The sequence below is a fragment of the Lonchura striata genome, chromosome 2 (assembly GCF_050655825.1).
Source record: "Lonchura striata isolate lonStrDom1 chromosome 2, ASM5065582v1, whole genome shotgun sequence".
NCBI lineage: Eukaryota > Metazoa > Chordata > Aves > Passeriformes > Estrildidae > Lonchura > Lonchura striata.
Window position 1 is genome coordinate 14,477,056 of NC_140704.1, and position 18,710 is coordinate 14,495,765.

General features: G+C 40.5%; 1 long non-coding RNA gene across 1 annotated transcript in view; it reads right to left on the minus strand.

The window, feature by feature from the left end:
* Window positions 1-1,182: 1,182 nt before the first annotated feature.
* The window catches only part of LOC146768119 (uncharacterized), a 35,721-nt gene continuing 18,193 nt past the window's right edge, over window positions 1,183-18,710 (minus strand). The window contains exons 2-7 of the long non-coding RNA XR_014953210.1: window positions 10,514-10,589; window positions 8,787-8,906; window positions 6,416-6,489; window positions 4,753-5,130; window positions 3,848-3,976; window positions 1,183-2,825 (exon numbers count right to left, since the gene is read on the minus strand). This is a non-coding gene — a long non-coding RNA (uncharacterized LOC146768119). The remainder of the gene's footprint in view (window positions 2,826-3,847; window positions 3,977-4,752; window positions 5,131-6,415; window positions 6,490-8,786; window positions 8,907-10,513; window positions 10,590-18,710) is intronic.

Genomic DNA, 18,710 nt, shown 5'->3' on the forward strand with positions numbered 1-18,710 from the left:
AGGGGTTAAACCACAACACAATATTTGTTGTTAACTTCTATTTCTGTGTGACACTATAAGTTCACTCATGAAAAATCACTTTATCAGGAAAGACAATAATAAATTTCTCTTTGCAAGCATTCTGTGTCTCCAGAATTCCCTAAACACCATTAAAGCCTTTCTTTGCAACCCATGTTAATTAATATTAATTATACATTAATAAGAATACTCTGTGGCAGACAGCAATTCTAGACAGACCATAGACAGATCAAATCATACCTTTAATTGTGTTTTAAAACATGCAAAGTGTAAATTCTATACAATGCTTTTGAAGTTGAGAGGGCTAGGAGGATGTTACAGTGGTCTCTGTCCTCCCTAAGAGAGATGAGAGAACTCACTGACAGGAAACCACCAGACAAATACATACTCAGAGCTCAAGGAAAGTGTCTTTTCAGCTCCATGTTAATTACCCTCCCTCCTCACACACACACTGCTTCTTTATGGACAAAGAGACCAGTGTGGCTGAGCACATTTCAGGTACATACAGGTTTTTTGCCAAGAAGCACCAAAGTCTGGAGACATCAAAGCCTAAGAGAGGCATCTGCACCTGGGACTGCTGCCACCAGAGTGAGAGAAGGCCACCTCTAAAGAGACTTGAGGAATAAACCAGCAAAAAGCCCTTGTTGAGGCTGGCAGGCAGAACTGGCAGCCTGTGATGCTGGAATTCTGAGCTGCAGAGCCTTCTGGTGCCCAGGAGATAAGGGCAGGTGCTGAGCCTGCCAGAAAAGGCAGGATGCAGGGTCTGAGGGTTTGTACGGAGCAATCACGTGCACACAGCTGTAGCTGAACTACACTACCTATGGCCAAGAAATTGCCAGGCACCACCTGAAACTCAGTCTCCTCTGATGAACAAGATATCTTCTTCAGACAGTATTCAGGACAAGGATTCAGGGTGTGGGGAGTTATTTGGAACAGAGGGATGAGCTATGGAAGGGTGCCTGTAGCCACTGGGGCACCTTTGAGGCTCTGCAGAGAAGAATTTTCTCCCCCATCATGAAATGCCATGCAAGCAGCTGAGCACTCGGACCTTGCTGACATTTTTCCCACTGGCTTCTCATGCTAATACATTTTAATTTAGCAGAGTACACTGATTTTGCTATTTTAACCCTCCAGTTTTCTTTGTGTCTTTTTTTTTTTTTTTTTCAAGGAAGATATTAGGTTAATGCAAAATATTGTAGTAAGGAAATCAAGAGCTTTCTTTTCTGTCCACAGTTCTGGCACAACCTCCCTCCATGCCATCAGCATTGTCTCAGGGCTCTCACCCTCACAGTGCCCATAAAAGATTGTAATGCTTCCACAATTGGTGGAACTTTCTGGTTACATTTGACCAGCCCTATATAAATAGCAGGAATTTTAAGAGCAAGAAACCCCTCTATAAGCCATATGGCATTTATATTAATATATTAATAAATTCCCCCCTAATTGCAACAGATGCTCAAGTCAGTAGTTTCACCATACAATGCAATGCACTGTTATGTCCTTTTCTGTTGGCAAGAATAAGCCAGATGCTTTTCCACAACATACTGGCAGAAATATGGTGCTATACAGCCAGAAAAAGCAAACTTTACCTTAGCTACAGATGAACATCTACAGAACAGCTTTTTCAGTCTTGCTTCCTTAAAACTGATTAATTTTGACAGAGGATTTTCCTACCGATGTCTATCCAGATGATCAATATTGTTGGAGCTGAGATGGCTACATCAAGTATATGAAATTTCCCTGATGTTACAGTTATATTTTTCTTATTTCTTCCTGTAATACCATTAGACAAAGGAAAAAATTAGTAATTTTAATTTTTCCTCCATTAACTACTTTTTTTCTTATTTATCTTCTCTATTCACTCTCATTAAGCTTTATTCTCATTTTCTCAGAGAGCAAAGAGTGCTAACCTGCTTTCCTACTTCACTCATTAAATATAATTTTAATTATTTTTACTTCACCCATACCTGTTAGTTCTCTAAAGTTCTCTTCCAGCTGCATAAATTAGCACCTCACTATTCTAATAATTCTCTGTTGCAAATACCACCACCTAATTTTGGCATTTGAGTCTTTGCTCTTTGATCCTCTAATTGGCATCTACTGCTGAATTCCTGTGGGGCTACAGACCTCCCAGTAATTCACATTACCAACTCTTACCTGACCATATTTCACAAATTGAAGACTGAAGACTGCGTGGCCACCAAGTGTTATGCCAGCATCCCAGGATCCCTGGGTGCAGGTTCCCACCCCGCTGCTGGCGCTGGCATTGCCACTTGTGCACCCACACAGTCAGCCAGGCCACAGCTGCTCTTTCAGCTCTTTGTGCCTGTTTTGGGAGCTAAATTTTCTGCCCGATCGTGCCAAGGGAGGCAGCAAGGAGATGAGCAGAGAGGGAGAAAGGCAGGACTGCCTTTCCTGCACACAGGGCACACAGGAGGACTCACAGCAAGTATGAAACTGCCATCTGGGTAAGTGCAAAAACCACACAGTGACGGGAGGAAATGTGCATTTAGATTCTCTCCAGCTACCACTTTTCTGTTTTAATCACAATCACAGTTTCATGTGGGCAGTGCATTGCCCTGGTGGGGAGGGGGGTGCTGTTTGCTTCACGGAACTGCTGAACTTCTCCAGGCCCTCATATCAGCCAAGAGCAGAGCACACGATGAGCAAGGGCAGGTTTTGCAATCCCCAGTCACCAGTTTCATCAGGAGTTTGTCTGGAGTGGAGGAGGGAAAGCCGTTAACGAATGGGCCTAAAAATAAATGCAAGGGTTTCCTGGCATTGTTTTCTGGTCCTCTGTATTCCCCCTATGAAAGAAAAAGAACAGTGGGATTCAAACTGCATTTTAGCTTGTTGTTAGAATTCAGATCCCAAGAAAATATATGATAGGACTCAGAAACAAAAGCAGGTCTTAGATGATGACCTTCACTTCTGTTGTCCCTGGGGTTTGTAAAAGAGAAAGGAAATCACCCATCATTACCAACACCCCTTCAAATTACTAGATACAAGCTTAGGTATCCAAATACCATACACTTAGAGGACTTTCTTTCCTCCAAAAGCTAGACCATTTTTATAGAAGAAACTAGTACATTACATTTAACATCTTAAACTTTTCCATGTCAGAGAATATAATGAAAGCTCTAATTTTTTCTTTCAGTATATTTAGGGAACCTGTCAGAAATTCTCCCACATCTGCAGCAGCCAAATATACAACTTTCCTAGCTATGTATCTATCTATGTCACAGGAGAGGCTTAAAAAAGAAGCAGCAATATTGATCTTTCAGAAATCTATACAAAAACTATTTAGGTTCATCTGTCTTGGATACCATAATTATAGGGCACAGCTTTGTCTGGCTGTTAGGTTCCTCAAAACAAGTTGAAAAGTAGTAGTTTGAGTATTTATTTTCTCTTTTGGAGTACCTCATTGCAATTGTCCTAAAGATAAAAAATCTACAAGTTTTCCTAATGGCTTTCAAAAGCAAAAATGCCCATTTTTAGTGGGAGGGCTGTACAAGATGTATATAACAGGCAAACTCCACTGGAGTCTGGATGTCTGTTGTGCTGATGCAGCAGTGTATGAGTTTTCTCACTTGCCCTTCTGGTGCCCTCGCCCAGCTGCTGTGGGGGAGTGAGCCAGGGCCTGTGTGAAGCTGAGCTACCTACCAAGGTTAAACTAAAACAACTTATTTCACTTTTTTTCTGTCCTAGTGAGTCTTAACTTCATGTTACGGAGCCTAAGAACCCCCAGCTTATTGTTGGTAGACCTCATAAGAACTTCAATACACAGAAAAAAAGTAAAATTTTATTTAACTCACACAGTTATACTCACAAAGATATTTGCTTGACTAAAGTTTTCCAGTGTGGGGAACAAGAGCCAGCTTAACTGGCATGATTTGCTGCAGGGATGGCTCCTCTCCTGGTTTGATGTTTGTCAGATGCTTGTCCTGGTCCTCTGCTCCTGCAACATCAACAGCTGCTTCAGCTGTTTCCCCCAGTGCTTTCAGGCATTTTGCTACCCCTTGCACATCTGCTGGCATCCTGAATCCTTTTGACCTGAGTAAGCAAGTCTCCATCACCACCCTGACTTCTGCGAGACAGGAATTACAGATCCCAGAGCCACCTGCTACTCTTCCATCCCTTATTTCCTACCCATCGAGTCACACTACTCTTGTTTGTTAGGGGCCAGAGTGCTTTGAATACAAGACAAAGATGTTATCAGCATTATTTCTGTGTACATATCCTGTTTCAGTCCTTTTTTCTTCTGGGTCCTGCCCTCCTTGTGACTTCTCCATGACCTTACCACTTGCTCTGTGAGAGTGCCTCTGGTTATTGTGCTTCTAAGCTTAGATGCTTTCCTGTTATTGCTTTACCTTGATCTGCTGCGTGTGTTCCCAGCAGACAAACAAGTGGAAAAAGGCTGAAGCTGTAGTCAAAATGCATTAATTTGGAAGTATAGCATATCTCTCTGAGGGACAGGGGAATGAAAAAGATCTCAAAACCAAGGCAGTGGATTATATAATAGAAAATATGTCCACAGCTTCCCATTTTTCTTCTGATGCAGTTTAACATGACAGTTCAGCTTACAGAGATGGTCTGGATGCTGTTCTTCACCACTCTGACCAATGAGCACTAGCTCAGGAAAGTGGCTAAATATTATATAAACTATTATCAGAGACAGCTTTGTAAAATATTCACATACAGACCCAGGGCTGCCCCTGTTTGTTTGAATTTTACCTCTCCATCTGACAGATGTCTGTCAAAGCCTGTGCTCTGCTGAGGGCAGAGTGTTCCTGGCTGGCTGGTGAAGCTGGAGCATCATCAGTGGAGGCAGAAGACAGTGAGGAGCCAGCCAGGCCAGGAGGCAGCTGCCATCACCTGCACTGATGCAGAGAGCAGCCACCAGCTCAAATCCCTTCTCCAGCTCCTGTTCATCTCCAGATAATACAATTACTTGATCAAGACCCAGATTCATCAAAGACAAACTTGATCTCTGAATCATGACGTGATCTTGGGACAATGAAATTTTTACAGTCGGATGAAACGCACAACAGGAGCTTTTACAGGAGCTGGGAACAGAACATTTTTGGATGCTGAGAAATGACACTCTTCTTCCTGAAAAAAGATAAGCCTCAAGTCTGATTCATAGAATAAAAATAAACATTATACATTAATATAAAATTGACCATTTTCAATAAAGCTATGAATATAATTTAAAATAGGAATGGACTACCATGATAATTTGTTTTGGTCTCCTACAAGGTATTAAATATATGAATTCCCTGAATTCTTGATTTAAAAAAACAGTTTGACAATATTTATTACAAGCCTGTTACTAATTATCCTCCTTAATAATAAACTGTCCTTTTATCAGTGAAAATTAAAATAAAATATTGTCATTCTACAGTGAATGTAGTATGGTATTACATTAGTTCATTTTCTTATAAAATGTTGAATTTACAGGTCAAAATTCATATCAAATTGCAAATATGTAAATAGAGATTTTCACTGTTCTGACAGGCTTTAGAAATAATCAAATACACAAAATGTTGGCATCATTGAAAACCTGTATAGAAACCTGGTTTGTATCCAAAGTAAATTAATCTCTTTCCAAAATGCATTCTAAATAAGAATTGATTTGGTAACATTTTAAAATTGTATTATCAAGAAAGCCAAGTCTAAACATACCATTTTAACTTGATTTGCCATTTCTCATTATCATTTTACTATTTATTTTGTCCCATTTTTCAATTGAATGACTTAAGTATTGCCCTTGAGATGCTCCTATTTATAGCATATCTTAGAATTTATTAGGTTCACAAAAATTCAGTCAATGATGTTGACCTTTACAAGAAAGAATCACTCAGACTTCTTAATTCCATTTCACTGCATTGCAGTGGTAGCTATCTTTCTCCATTTTATCTATATTTTACCTATTTATTTCACTATCCTAAGGTTCCCTCAAGCAGGGGGACATTTTCAAGCTTCAATTTTTCATAGCCTCTTTATTAAATGCAAATTTCCTCTTTTTGTACTTTTCCTTTTCACTGAAAACATAGGACAGCAGACAAAAAATCACTAATATTTAAGAAAAAAATGTTGGTTAGTGAGGTGTTGTAAGGTATGTTCTGCAAAGACAGAGAAGCCCTTCTTTCCACAAAAGCATGGGCAAGTCCAGACCAGATTAAACTGAAGAGTGACCATGGGCATCTTACAGTAATGTGGCTTTTCTGCTTCAAAATTAATAGTAGGACCACTAAGACTAGGAATACTAGCACACAAGGGGGGAAAAAAAGCCAAAACAATCATGCAAAACTGAATTAACTCAGTAGACTACCAAGAGGTTAAATAAAATGTCTGCACAGGGAAGAACATACATCACGGAAAAGCTTCAGCATACCAAGTAGATAATGGGACTGCGGACTCACGGAAAATAAGGTGATGGCAGGTTAATTAACCACATTTCATGTAACCCTAGAAAGATCACAAAAGGGGAAGAGTCTCAGAAATGGTAGTAAAAAAATCTATATTTTAACTTTCAAAGTTGGAATTGGCAGGGATTTTGTTTGCAGTAGCTGTCACTAACTGCTGACTGTTTCATGCTGGGGTTCAGAAGTATGTGCCCAGTGAGAAATGCCTCAGCACATTGGTTCTTTTAGAAACTCAAGAGGAGCTAGAAGGATGACAAACCTAGACAGAATCATGATATTTACTCAACTAGAGCCAAAAACAAAAGCACCAGCTCCAGTGCAATGACACACAGAGGAGGCAGGTATTTATCAGGGCCATAAAGTGATTTTGTCACACCTAAGGGTCAGCAAAGTTCATACTTACAATCTTTCTTCTCGCTTTTTTATGATTATGAAAAAAGTGGCAAAGTATCTTCCTCTTTGCAAATATATTCCTTTTCTACCTCACAAGCCATCTCTGCCACCCAAAGTCACCCCAGGATCCTGGCTGCCAGGAGAGCCAGCAGAGCAGACGAGGACCCCAGCCCCTCTGAAGCATCACAAGGCAAATGAAGTGATGCCCAGATTGAGCCTCTGGAAAACTCTCCTCCTCTTAATCTTGGAAAGTCAAATTTACCAGTTTACAGCATGTACTTGCAGATAAATGGATGTTCCCTAACAGACTCTGCAGGGACTTGTAACCCATACAGTGTGTGGTGCTGAAGAGAAATCCCACAGCTCCAGTGACTGCAGCTACAGTATCCAGTGTCTGCCTGGTAATAGCAGCTCAGTTCTATCCCTACAAGATAGGGATGAAAGATAGAGACCATTTCATTTTGTAAGGCACAGATTAAAACAGAAATCTGCAATAATAAAATTGTGACAGAAAACTACAAGGCAGGGTTTTTCCAGTAAGGCCAGCATGCTCTCAGCTGTTCTGGTGAGACATGTCTGTCCCTGTCTATCACCTTTGCCATGCTTGAAAAACCTCCTTCTTTTCTGTCAGAATTTTCCAGTGACAGTATTCTCTGTGACAAGTCACATGGCAATGTGAAAAACTAGATGATCCTTTCCATTCCTCCTTGATGTTTCCATGAATCGCATATTTATTGGATCCCTCTGCTACTTTTCCCAGGAGGAGTATTTTAGTGTGGGAAGGGTGAAAATAAAAGAAGGGTGAGATTTGTCATCACACAGAAAAAAAACTCTGGAGCGTGCTATTTATGGGACACATCTACCTGCTCACTGACCTTACTTTCTCTGCACATTTATATATCCATTAGAATTTATTAACTATGAATACATTAGGCTCCAGGTGCATAACGTAGTGTCTAGAAAATGTATTTTAATAAAATATCCCAACAGCATGTCCAGATAATGCCTGCAATGTCCCCATATGTCTCACTACACAGATCACACAACTTAGTGTGCCCTGGTAATATATGAGCTGAAATGGTATCATCAGCTACACTCATTACCATTTAAGATAGGACAAAAAGGCAAGGTCCTATTAAGTGGTTTTTTGTTTCTAACTGTTCTATTTGATACTTAAGAGCATAATATTTTAATTAAGGGGGTTGTTTTCCCATTATGTAAATAATTTTGAAGCAACTTTCCTCCTGGTTGCTTAAGCAGGTTCATTACAATGCAATGCAATTTACCCAGCTGGACAGGTCTGCAGGTGGCCAGAAACCCATTAGAGAGGTATCTACCTACTACAGGGGAAACTAATATTCAGGAGACAGGAAATCTCACAGGGACTTGGATTTTGCCAGGCATTAACATAGTTGACTGGGTAGCAGGTGGCTGGAAGCATAAATTTCCCTGTAACTTATTTATTAGGTCTCCCTTGCCTCCCTTCTTCTAGAATTATGATATGCTCTTGGCATTGATAAACCCTAGCAAGGGCACACTTTAAAGAAACAAGTAGCAAAGTCTTGATAAATATTTTTTATCTATTTGACCTGAGCTATTTGAACCAAACTGGAGTCTTTTTCTTTTCTTTTCTGAGGAGAAAATAAAATATTCCTATGATGCAAACCTCCCAATTTAGAAATAATTTATAACTGCCTGTCTTCCTGAATAGAATAAGAGTCAAAGTGGAATTAGATTCTTCTGTCACAGTTCCAAACCTCCTTTCGGCCAACTCTCTGCCTGGAAAGCTTTCCATCAGCTTTTATTCCCCTACACTATAATCTGGTTTTCCTCTCTGTTTTTTCCCCTCTCCATATTTCCATTATGTTTTCTCTACCACTAAAGCTTTAGTCCCTCTGCTCATTCCCGTGGAAATTATTTGAGCTACAAAGTTTGGTTTTCACTTACCATATGCCTGTGTAGTGTTTAGATGTTTCAGTTCCCTGGTGCCCCCAAGGAGCTCATGTGAAGTTCATGCTTCCACGGAGGGCTCATCGTCACACTCCCCAGCTCTAAAGAGGTTTACTTCTGTGTAAACCAGAACACAGAAAAGAACATTTTCCATTCATTCTGGCAGAAAAAGCATAGACAATTCTCTCACGAGTGCTTTGGGAATAGTTATTCAAATTGCCTAGAATATTCTGAAAATTTCAGCATGAATCCACGAGGTCTGTATGACCGCACTGCATGGCTCACAGAGCTGCTTGTGAAGCAGCGCTCACAACACCTTCAGTTTCACAGCACACTCACCTGTTCTGCTACAGCATAGCAGAAACTTGCATTTAGAATTTTTTTCATGGTTCATTCAAGGCAATCTCATATTTCCCCTTCAGCTCCATGACCACATGTGCCACTTGTGGATGGCTGTAGATTTGTACAGATGTAATGAAGCTGCCTCAATCCTCCCTGCTCCATGTGCCACACATGCCCCATGTCACAGTCTGACACACCACCAACTCTTGTACTGCACAAAGAGGCCCTGGAGGGGCACAGGAGTATATGGACAGCTATGGTATCCATCTTTCAAGACCAAAAGTTTTTGGAAAAAGCATTGCCTTATGCATACTGAAGAAATAATTCTCCCTGCTAACACCCACACAGGTTTTCCTGGAACTCACAGTCTCCGAGTAGGCAACAGATCCAGAAAGTTGATATAGTTACTGTAAGTGGTTTGGAGAATGGAAGTAGGTCTTACATCTGCTTCTAAGAAATTTCATTAATAAGTAAACATATCCATAAATATTCTGAATAGAACAGGGGCAAGAAAGACATACATTTCATCCACTTAGCAACAGGAAAGCAAGAAAGGATTTCTTTTCATAGGCTTTTCCTGTAAATTATATGGGAGAGCTGCATAAATCTTCTTTGACCCAGTTTAGCTATACACTATGTTTTCCTGTTAAAATATTCATATAAAATTAAGTATCCACTAGGCAGACAGACAGGAGCAGAGACCATGGAGGTGTAGCAGGCTGTCAGAGAAACAGACTCCTTCTCACAATACAAATTACAAAAATCTCTAAAGTGGTCAATGTAAATTGAATCTCTTCAAAACTGGCTTTAATGTATTGTCATTTCATTTGTCCTTTCTCCCAAATCATTCCAACTTTTCTCTGTTATAGCTGGCACAGAGGAAACTAATCATTACAGTACCACACACCATTACTAGACAAATCCTGCTGGCTTCATTAACACACATCTCATCTTAATGACAGTCTAAGTCCCTTAAAATAAGGCTTTAAATAATAAACTCAACCACAAATATACCACAATTGCAATAAATTCATATAAGACAGTCAGACACTATGGCAGTAAGAGGTTAGATGGCTAGGAAGATACACTCTCAAAGCCACTTGAAACACAATTGCAAAGGAAAACCTTTCAGCGGTATTTTCCCTTTATAGAAAGCAATGCACTGTTCCTTCAACACCTTCAGTTCCTGCCTTCCCTCAAAGTGAAAGAGAAAAGGTCCACTTTGCAATCTCTTGGCCCTAAAGAAAGAATTTGCATCAACCTCAGGAATTCCTGGGTTTGGCCCCAAAACATTTTCTTCATTGGTGTCCTGGACTTTTATGGTACAACCACTAGCCTGGGGGTGTATAAGTTTCTTAGGAATTACCCTTCTACCCACATACCTGCCTATGAGCATTCCTGATCAGCTCCAAGGTAAGCAAATGCCATAACATCCTCCACAGCAAGTGGGCACCTACCCTGAAAAAAACAGATGCAGTTAACTCCAAATCATCAAGACACCAATTCCAAATGGAACCAAGCCTCAGGCACATCAGATACATCCAAAGGAGTGTTTGATGTTGTCTGGTCCCAGAGCACTTTGTTCCACATACAGGAGCCTTACATCAACCTACATAAGAGAGCAAGCTCCCTACTTAAACAAAGGAAAAAGCATTTCATTCATGTTCTCTACACAGGTCTGCAGAGGTACTCAGTCCCTGCAGTGACTGCAGAATCCTGTGCACCTAATTTCAGCAGTGTTAATTCCCCCTGCCAAGCCTAAACACATGGTTTTTCACTGCCTAAATAATGATGGTAGGTGATCAGAGTCTGGCTTAATACCACGTAAAAGTCCTTGGAGGTGAATCATTCCCAAAAATGTATTCAGTTTAATTTCCTGGTAGGAAAAGTGACTGCTCATGATGACCCTTTGTGAAGTGGTTGCAAGCTATACATTTTACTTGTTTCTTCTCTAATGTTTGGTCTTAATTTTTCTACATCTTTCCATGCTTTCTCCTTGCCCCCTCCCCACTTTGTATTTAGGCACAGAATATTGTATTGTATTGTATTTAGGCACAGAAGTATTGTTTACTATCTCATTAAGCTCATCTGAGAACAATCACAAGCTCCATTAGACCACACTGGCAATATATGGCTTTAATTATTTTTTCATAGAAGATTCTCACACTGGAGTAGAGTAATAGAGTGTTTGTGACATCTTGCTACAAATTCTTACATGGGAGTGTATGCAGTGGGAACAGGGCCTGGGGAGGGCTAATGGAGAGGCAGAAGAAGGCAGAACTGTTCTTTGGGGGTTCTCTAAGGAGAAGGATCTTGGTGAAATATTTCCATACGCTACACATTCTAAAAGTACTTCCATCTTTAACATCACATGGTCAGAATTACAGATTCATCGCGCACTAAAATCTAAATCAGGTCACTAGTCACTTGTTAAGATGATAGCCATGCTTTTATTAAAACTTTTAAGCAATTTTGATCTGATAGATTTTCATAATACTTGATCTCTAAACCATATTCCGCTATTCCTGTATTTGCTGTTCAACCTACCTTACAGCACAGTAAAAAGTCCTACCATCTGGCATAAGAATCAAAATCTTGCAATTTAGAACATAATTCTAAGCTTTCTTGGTATGTTTTTTTGGCAAAGCCTTTGTCCCAAAGTATGAATTCTCCTTACAAGCTAGAAAATATTTCCTATGATATTTACAGCCAGAAAAGCTTTGGTACAAAGTGTCTCTTTTCACCAATTCATGCTGCTTCTAAAAGCAGGGGAAAATTGGCCTCAACATCCTAAATACTCTTGGCTTTCACTTCATCAAGACTTTTCTGTTGCAACATTCAATACTGTCAATATGAGAATTTTTGTGCTGGCAAGACAGTTTTCTTCTTTCAAGGGATCATAAAATAGCATTATGCATTTATTCAAATCCTACATAGTAGAGGTTATTCCACTGCCAAGGTTGTCAAGGTCTAAATCTTGGCCTCCCTTTTTCATCTCCAGGATATTTGCCATTACTTCATCTCCAAAGAACTATTTCTTTTCTCCAATCTCCCCTAAACACACCTAAAGAAAAGCCTTGAATCCTCCAATAAGTCAGTGTAAGAGCCTACAAACAGCCTGTGAATACTCCCCAGAGAAGCCAGCAGAGTCCACGTGGAGACTCCAGCTGGGATGAGGACAGCCACAACTGGTTCTCCTGCAGGCAAGAGGCTGCTGCCCATAGAGGGGTAGGGCAGCTTTGCAGGGGTCTGAGAAAAGCTGTATGGAAAAACTCTTTAGTCCTTCAGCTTCCTCGCAGTTTCATGATATTTTTCAAACCACCTGGCTAGGGCCTGTGACTTGGCAGGCACTACTGACCTTCTGGCAATTTAATGAGACCCATTGTTTCAGTTCCAGACTCCACTTCTTTAAAACAAATAGCTGGTGCATAGTGAGTGTATAAATACGCACAGAACTCCAGAAATTTCCAGCCTTGCAATTCCATTGTTCTGCTGTGATCTCTGGCTCTCAGGGGCCTTTAGCCCTTGTCAGTAAAATCCTGATGGTGAGGAACAGATAACTTAATTACCTTGAAATTGAAGTTTCAGCCTTAGTGTTACCTAGCAATGCGTGCATCGAAAGCATTATGCTTTAAAAGCCATCTGAAAGCATGGGAAGGTTGCCAACTATTCAAGTATTGTCATAGTTCTGATTTTCTCCAGCTCCCCTGATAGGCACTCAGAAATGGGACCAGCTTTCCATGGAGGAAAGACAGCTGGAATAAAGACAACTCCATTTAACTCCTGAAAACTTTCAAAGCAAAGAATTGTACTTGGCCTCACTGTTGTCATGTGGGTGCCCTCACTTCTCACTGGGGAAGAAGTGCCTCCCTCCACTCTTGGCTGCCTGGAGCAGGCAGATTCCTATTGAGTCAGCTCAACAGAAGCCCTACAACCACAACTTTTTTAACTGGAAGCTTTGTCAGCATGTCTCTGCCAGGCCCACAAGATTGCCATAGTGAAAATATTTGGTTTATTGTGGATTTCTGCCTCCTGGTCCTCACTGGGAAAGCTTGATTTCAAGGTAAAGAGAAGCCCAGGAAGCCATGGAAGACTTTGGGAGATTCACTCTGATTCATCTTTTCCTCATCACTTCTTAGATTACCTGTCTGTCCAGGCCTGTTACCTCTCTCCAGATGAATTCCTGATGATGGACGAAGGGCTGGCTATCATCTTGTCTGAGGTGCTCTACTCACTGCTTGGCTGTATAGGCCTTTGCTACTTTTGCAGACTTTGGGGCAGGACCTGTCATTTCATGCTGGAGCTGCTCTGACAGGCACTGGTCCAAGATGAAGGCTGCTAAGCTCTACCATGATAAAAATAAATAAATGAGACTCTGGGCAGTCTTTGTCCCCCTTCACATTTACAGACCTCAGAAAATTTTCACCATACAATTTCATCTATGTATATTTGCCCATCAGAGAAACTTGTCACACAAATGTGACTGGTGACTACTAGGGAGCTCATTCTCAGAGATTTTGTGTTCTTCTCCTTGGAAAAGTTCTACATTTTAGCATGGTGCACTGTCTTCCCTGGAAGTATCTTCAGAGCTAGACAGAATAAAAAAGGAAGTGAAGAAACACTGAAATCAAGCAATGTGGAAGGTCAGAGAAGAGTGTAAATAACCATATAAACATTTACCTCTCCCAGCCTATCCCAGGATGGAGCAGTTCCCCTCTTCAAAGTAATGACCAAGCTCCTCTGCACAACCCTTTTGTCATTCTCCCTTCCTTCCAGTGCTGCTAACAGTTCTACAGATGATACCTTAAAGAATCTGCTCATTTGAGCTAAAGCTCTGTGTTTGTACTGAAACACAGAAGTAGCTCATTAACTCCTCTTAGATAAATTGTTTAGACTTACTAATTCTCTCCTTTCCTCCCCTTACGTGTTCAGCCTATTGTTTATAGCTGGCATTCCAGGCTGTGTGTGATGAAAATGCTGATGTGTTTCCTGAGTTACAGACTCAAGCTTTATCTCATCTGTCATTTAGGAAACTGGCTGCATTATCATTTTATACTGCTGTGTGCAATGTTTATTTTCCCCCATTATTAACATTGTATAGGAGGAAGTGCCCAGCCCCATCAGCTGGTAGCTGTATTGTGCATACCATACAGAAATACATGCAAAATAAAAGGGAATACATAGTGTAAAGTTTGGGGAAATTTGTGAGCACACATAGTTTACAAATTCTCTGTGATATTTGGGACAGCCTCTGGGTGACAGTGTCTGTGTGTATTTATATCCTTCACACACTATCTTGATGCAGATTTTGCTGGTATCCTCTGCTGGGTTTAAGTTCCATTTTTCAATCAAAATCGACAGGACGTGATAAAAAAAAAAAAACTCCTGACCTTTGTACAGACCTAAAAATATCACCTATGCATGAGAAGTCCTCCTAGAAATAACTCCTTCCCAGGTTTTCCTCTGTTTGAATTCCAGGGAGACATCACTAAGCAGTGACTCACCCAGGATCATGAAAGCAGCAAAGGCGACCCAGGCTGCATGTGAGTCTCTGACTAGATATTCTGGTCAATAACAAACTAATTGAAAAAGTCAAAGACAAGCCCATGATTTAGAGAAGCTACATTTAAGAGAAAAAGAATCCTGAATTTCTGATGGGATTTTGACTTAAATCCAAAGAATGCACAAGTGGTTAGTAAAAAGAGGCACATGCTTATTAATTTGTCTACAAGAGATATCTCTAGGGCTAGTTCAAGTGAATTGATTTTTCAATCAATTTTTGCAAAGCCTGTTTAACTTTTTGCTTTAACTACTGAAAGCAGTAAGTATTGGGAGAAAAAAAAAGTATTTATTCTAATATTAAAAAGAGGAAGAGCATAGGTTGTAGGGGTCAAAAGCAACTGAATTAAAAGATAACATCACTGTGAAGATGTAAAATTGCCTATTTTGGGCTTTTTACTGCATATGAGGACAGCGTCTAAATCTGCAACATTCTCACATGTGGTCATCACCATAATTATTTTGAGTTACTGTTTTTATCAAGTGGGCTCATTGCATGCACACAGTGGATTGTCCTAGGCTTCTGAAGAATTCCAAAAATAAGATTATCATACCCTCTTAATGTCAGACAGTTCAACTCTTCCTAGGGATTCTATCAAGTGCTCTTCTTGAACCAATTTTCTTTTCAGAAGAATAAGCAGTCTAATAATAAGCATTCTACTAAAAATATATTCCTTCCAAATTTCACCTACAATGATACATTACCCAGAAAATTAGTTAACAGTTCAATCTCTTTCAAAATGGTTTATCTACACTTGCTTATACTGACCTTTGTTTGTAAAGAATAATCTCTCCAAAATAACTTACATTTACCTAAACTGGAACAAAGAGTCCTGACAAAAATACATCCTGTCAAAATCCAGCTTGAACTTAGACTTGCTGCTCAGGTCTTCTTCCTTCCCTCTCCACACCCAGCAGTATTTTTTTCTCTAATTCAAATGGTTTCAATTCCATTTAATATTCTCTTTCTAAACACCTCACTTCCTCATTAATTCCCAGAACAATGTGTGGTTTCAAATGTTTACCTTGTGGTCATCCACAAAGCTCACATAAGCAGTGCCAGAGCTACATAAAAATATCCATGGATTAGCTGTCGGAGACTTGGGCCGAGTGGATTCAATTTTCTGAATTTTCAGACTTTTCATAATAACCTTGGCAAGGTTCAAACCACCTTGGAGCTGCTGACTTTCTACCAAATTTCTCAGCTCTCCAGACATACTTTTCTTACACCACTTAAAATTAGTCACTCACTAGAACACCCATCTCAAGGTATTTGCTGTAGTTATTTTGGGATCAATAAAAACAGGCATACTGGAAGAGCTACAGACTAAACCAAAATAGTTTAGAGATGAAGTGTTTAAACTGCTTTTCTCGTTCTGAGCATGGTGTCTCCTGCAGGGGCCCTGGAGGCGAAGCCTGTGCAGTACCAAAACAGGATCTGAGTCTATATTAGACTCGCACTATATCCAGCTGCAGCACAGGGACATTCAGTCCATTTGCTTTAAGCCAAATCTCTCTTCTTCCCTTTCAGGGACTGTCACAGCATAGATGTGCTGTATTCCTCCAGCTCATTGTGGTTGTGATGTGATCTAGTGGCTGTAATAACCTCGTGCAAGCTGCAGGTGATGTTTAAACTGTGATATCTTTCTGTAAGCTGAAGGAGCTATTTCAGTGCTCTCCCCTCCCTTGGCTCTCCTTCCTCCATCCCTTTTCCAGCCCTGGAGCCAGCAGCACCAGGGTCTGCCTCCCAGGACTGCGGTGTCTTACCGGGGCAGGATGTGGGACATCCCTCCCGTGCAGCACAGGCGAACCGGCTCAGCAATCTGCTCCACATGCGGAACACTAGATGGCACACAACAACCGCTGTACTGCTGCTTTTTTGGTTTGGAAGCCAAAAATTTGTTTCAAAGCATCAGCCTGGAATGTGGCTAAAAGTACCGAGCAAAACATGAGCCTAAGTACACTGTTAAACTCCACTGGGCAGATAACCTTTCCAATAAAATTTCACCCCTCTTGCTCTGTTAGAGTTGTTTTTCTATTTAGAGCTCTGCCTAACTTGGCAGCCTCGGAAAGTAAACAGATACTTTATTTAGTGGCTTGTTGACAGGCAAGGGGATGCTCATTTTGGTTCAGTGTGAAATAACAGACTGGCATGCAAAGTAAAGCCCACTTGGCCCGGCAAGCTCCACAGTTCAAAATATAACTGCTGGGACAAGACTCAAGTGATATAATTACCTATCACAGGGATTTTGTTAAAGGAGCAGTGCTTCACTTTGCAAGTAAAGCAAGTACTCACTTTCACTCTTTACACAGCTATAAGTATTTTTTTCCCTGTCCCAAGGGATCTAGAAGCCCAGAAACAGAAATTCTGCTATTACAACTTTATACACTTTATTGGATCTGTGCTTACTGTGGGTCTGTTTTAATTCTGGGAGGAGTGGAAAACCAAAGGAAAGCATTTACAGGAGGAATCTTCACACTTCATTTCCAAAATACTGAAGCAATCAGTTCCTAATGCTACTTCACAAATTCAACAAGCATAAAGTGATGAAGGGTCTGGAGCAAATCTTATGAGGAGTGGCTGAGGGAACTGGGGATGTTTAACCTGGAGAAAAGGAGGCTCATAGGGGACCTTACCAAACTCTGCAACTGTCTTAAAAGAGGATGTAGCCAGATTTGGGTTGACTCTTCTTCCAAGTAACAAGTAACAGGACAAGAGGAAATGGCCTCAATTTGCACCAATTACCTCAATTTGAATTTGAGGTTCAAATTGGATATTAGGAAAAATACCTTGAAAAGAATAGTCAAGCATTGGAACAGGCTGCTGAGGCGAGTGCTTGAGTCACCATCCCTGGAGGTATTTACAAAATGCATAGATGTGGCACTTAGGGACATGGTTTTGTGGTGGACTTGGCAGTGCTGGGTTAATGGCTGGATTTGTTGATCTTAGAGGTCTTTCCTATCCTAAATGATTCTATGATCCTATGACTCAAACTTCTGTGAATGTGTGACATTACTATTTAACTGAAAAAATGTGAACTTTCAATTTCCTCCCTACTGCTAGTAATTGGCACGGCTTCTTTGGCAAAGAGAACCATGCCCATGATTACACAACTGAGGTTCCATCCTAAACTCACTGAAGCAGGAAGCTTGCCAGTTTACTGGCAGAAGGGTGTAAATCCTTCCTTGCCTGTCTCAATGATCTGACATGGGGGTGGGAAGGGGAGACTTGACTCTGAAGGTGGCTGGGAAGAGACCTAGGGGCCCCCTCGGTGAGGATTTTTCTGAGAAAGCAACCTCAAGCTCTAGAATCAAGACCAGTGTAAAGCACCCACCAGGTTAAGAGATGACTCGTGCAGGGAGAAAGGACATTCAGTGCTAACCAGAGCCTCTGCCAGATATGACTGTTGGGGTTTTTTTTCTACTTTCATTTCTGTTCAAGTATTTCTGCATGTTCTGCATTTCATGGTGTTTTTTCCAACTATATAAATAATTGTTTTATTTGTTTTTAACTTGCTCCTGTTTGTGTCAAGAATAACTTCTGAGTAACTGGTATAACTTTATAGTATCCCAGTCCTCCATGATGGCCATCCTAAAAAAAGAGAGTTCTAGATACTTCTCCCCTGCTTCTCCTCTTTGCCACATATAACAAGGTGTATTTCCACATAGTTTCAGGGACCAGTTTGAGGTGGAAAAAATAGATGCCTTGTGAGAAGAATTTATGCCTGGAAGTATCATTAACCTAGAAAATTCTTCAGCATTAAGTAAAAAAGAGAGGAGGAAGTACAGATAAATTCATGGGCTTTTTAAGGGATATGTAATAGAATTATTAGTATCTTATTTTTCAGTTTCAAGTTAAATTCCTGTCCTACCAAACATTGTTTGAGCTAAGTGATACCTATTTCAAGGATGCCATGGTAAGCAAACTGATGAAAAAACCCTGAACTCTGTGAATTCACATTCTGGCCTACAGGAAATACTCTTCCACAAATACTGTTGCAAAGCTGTGGGCATACTGAC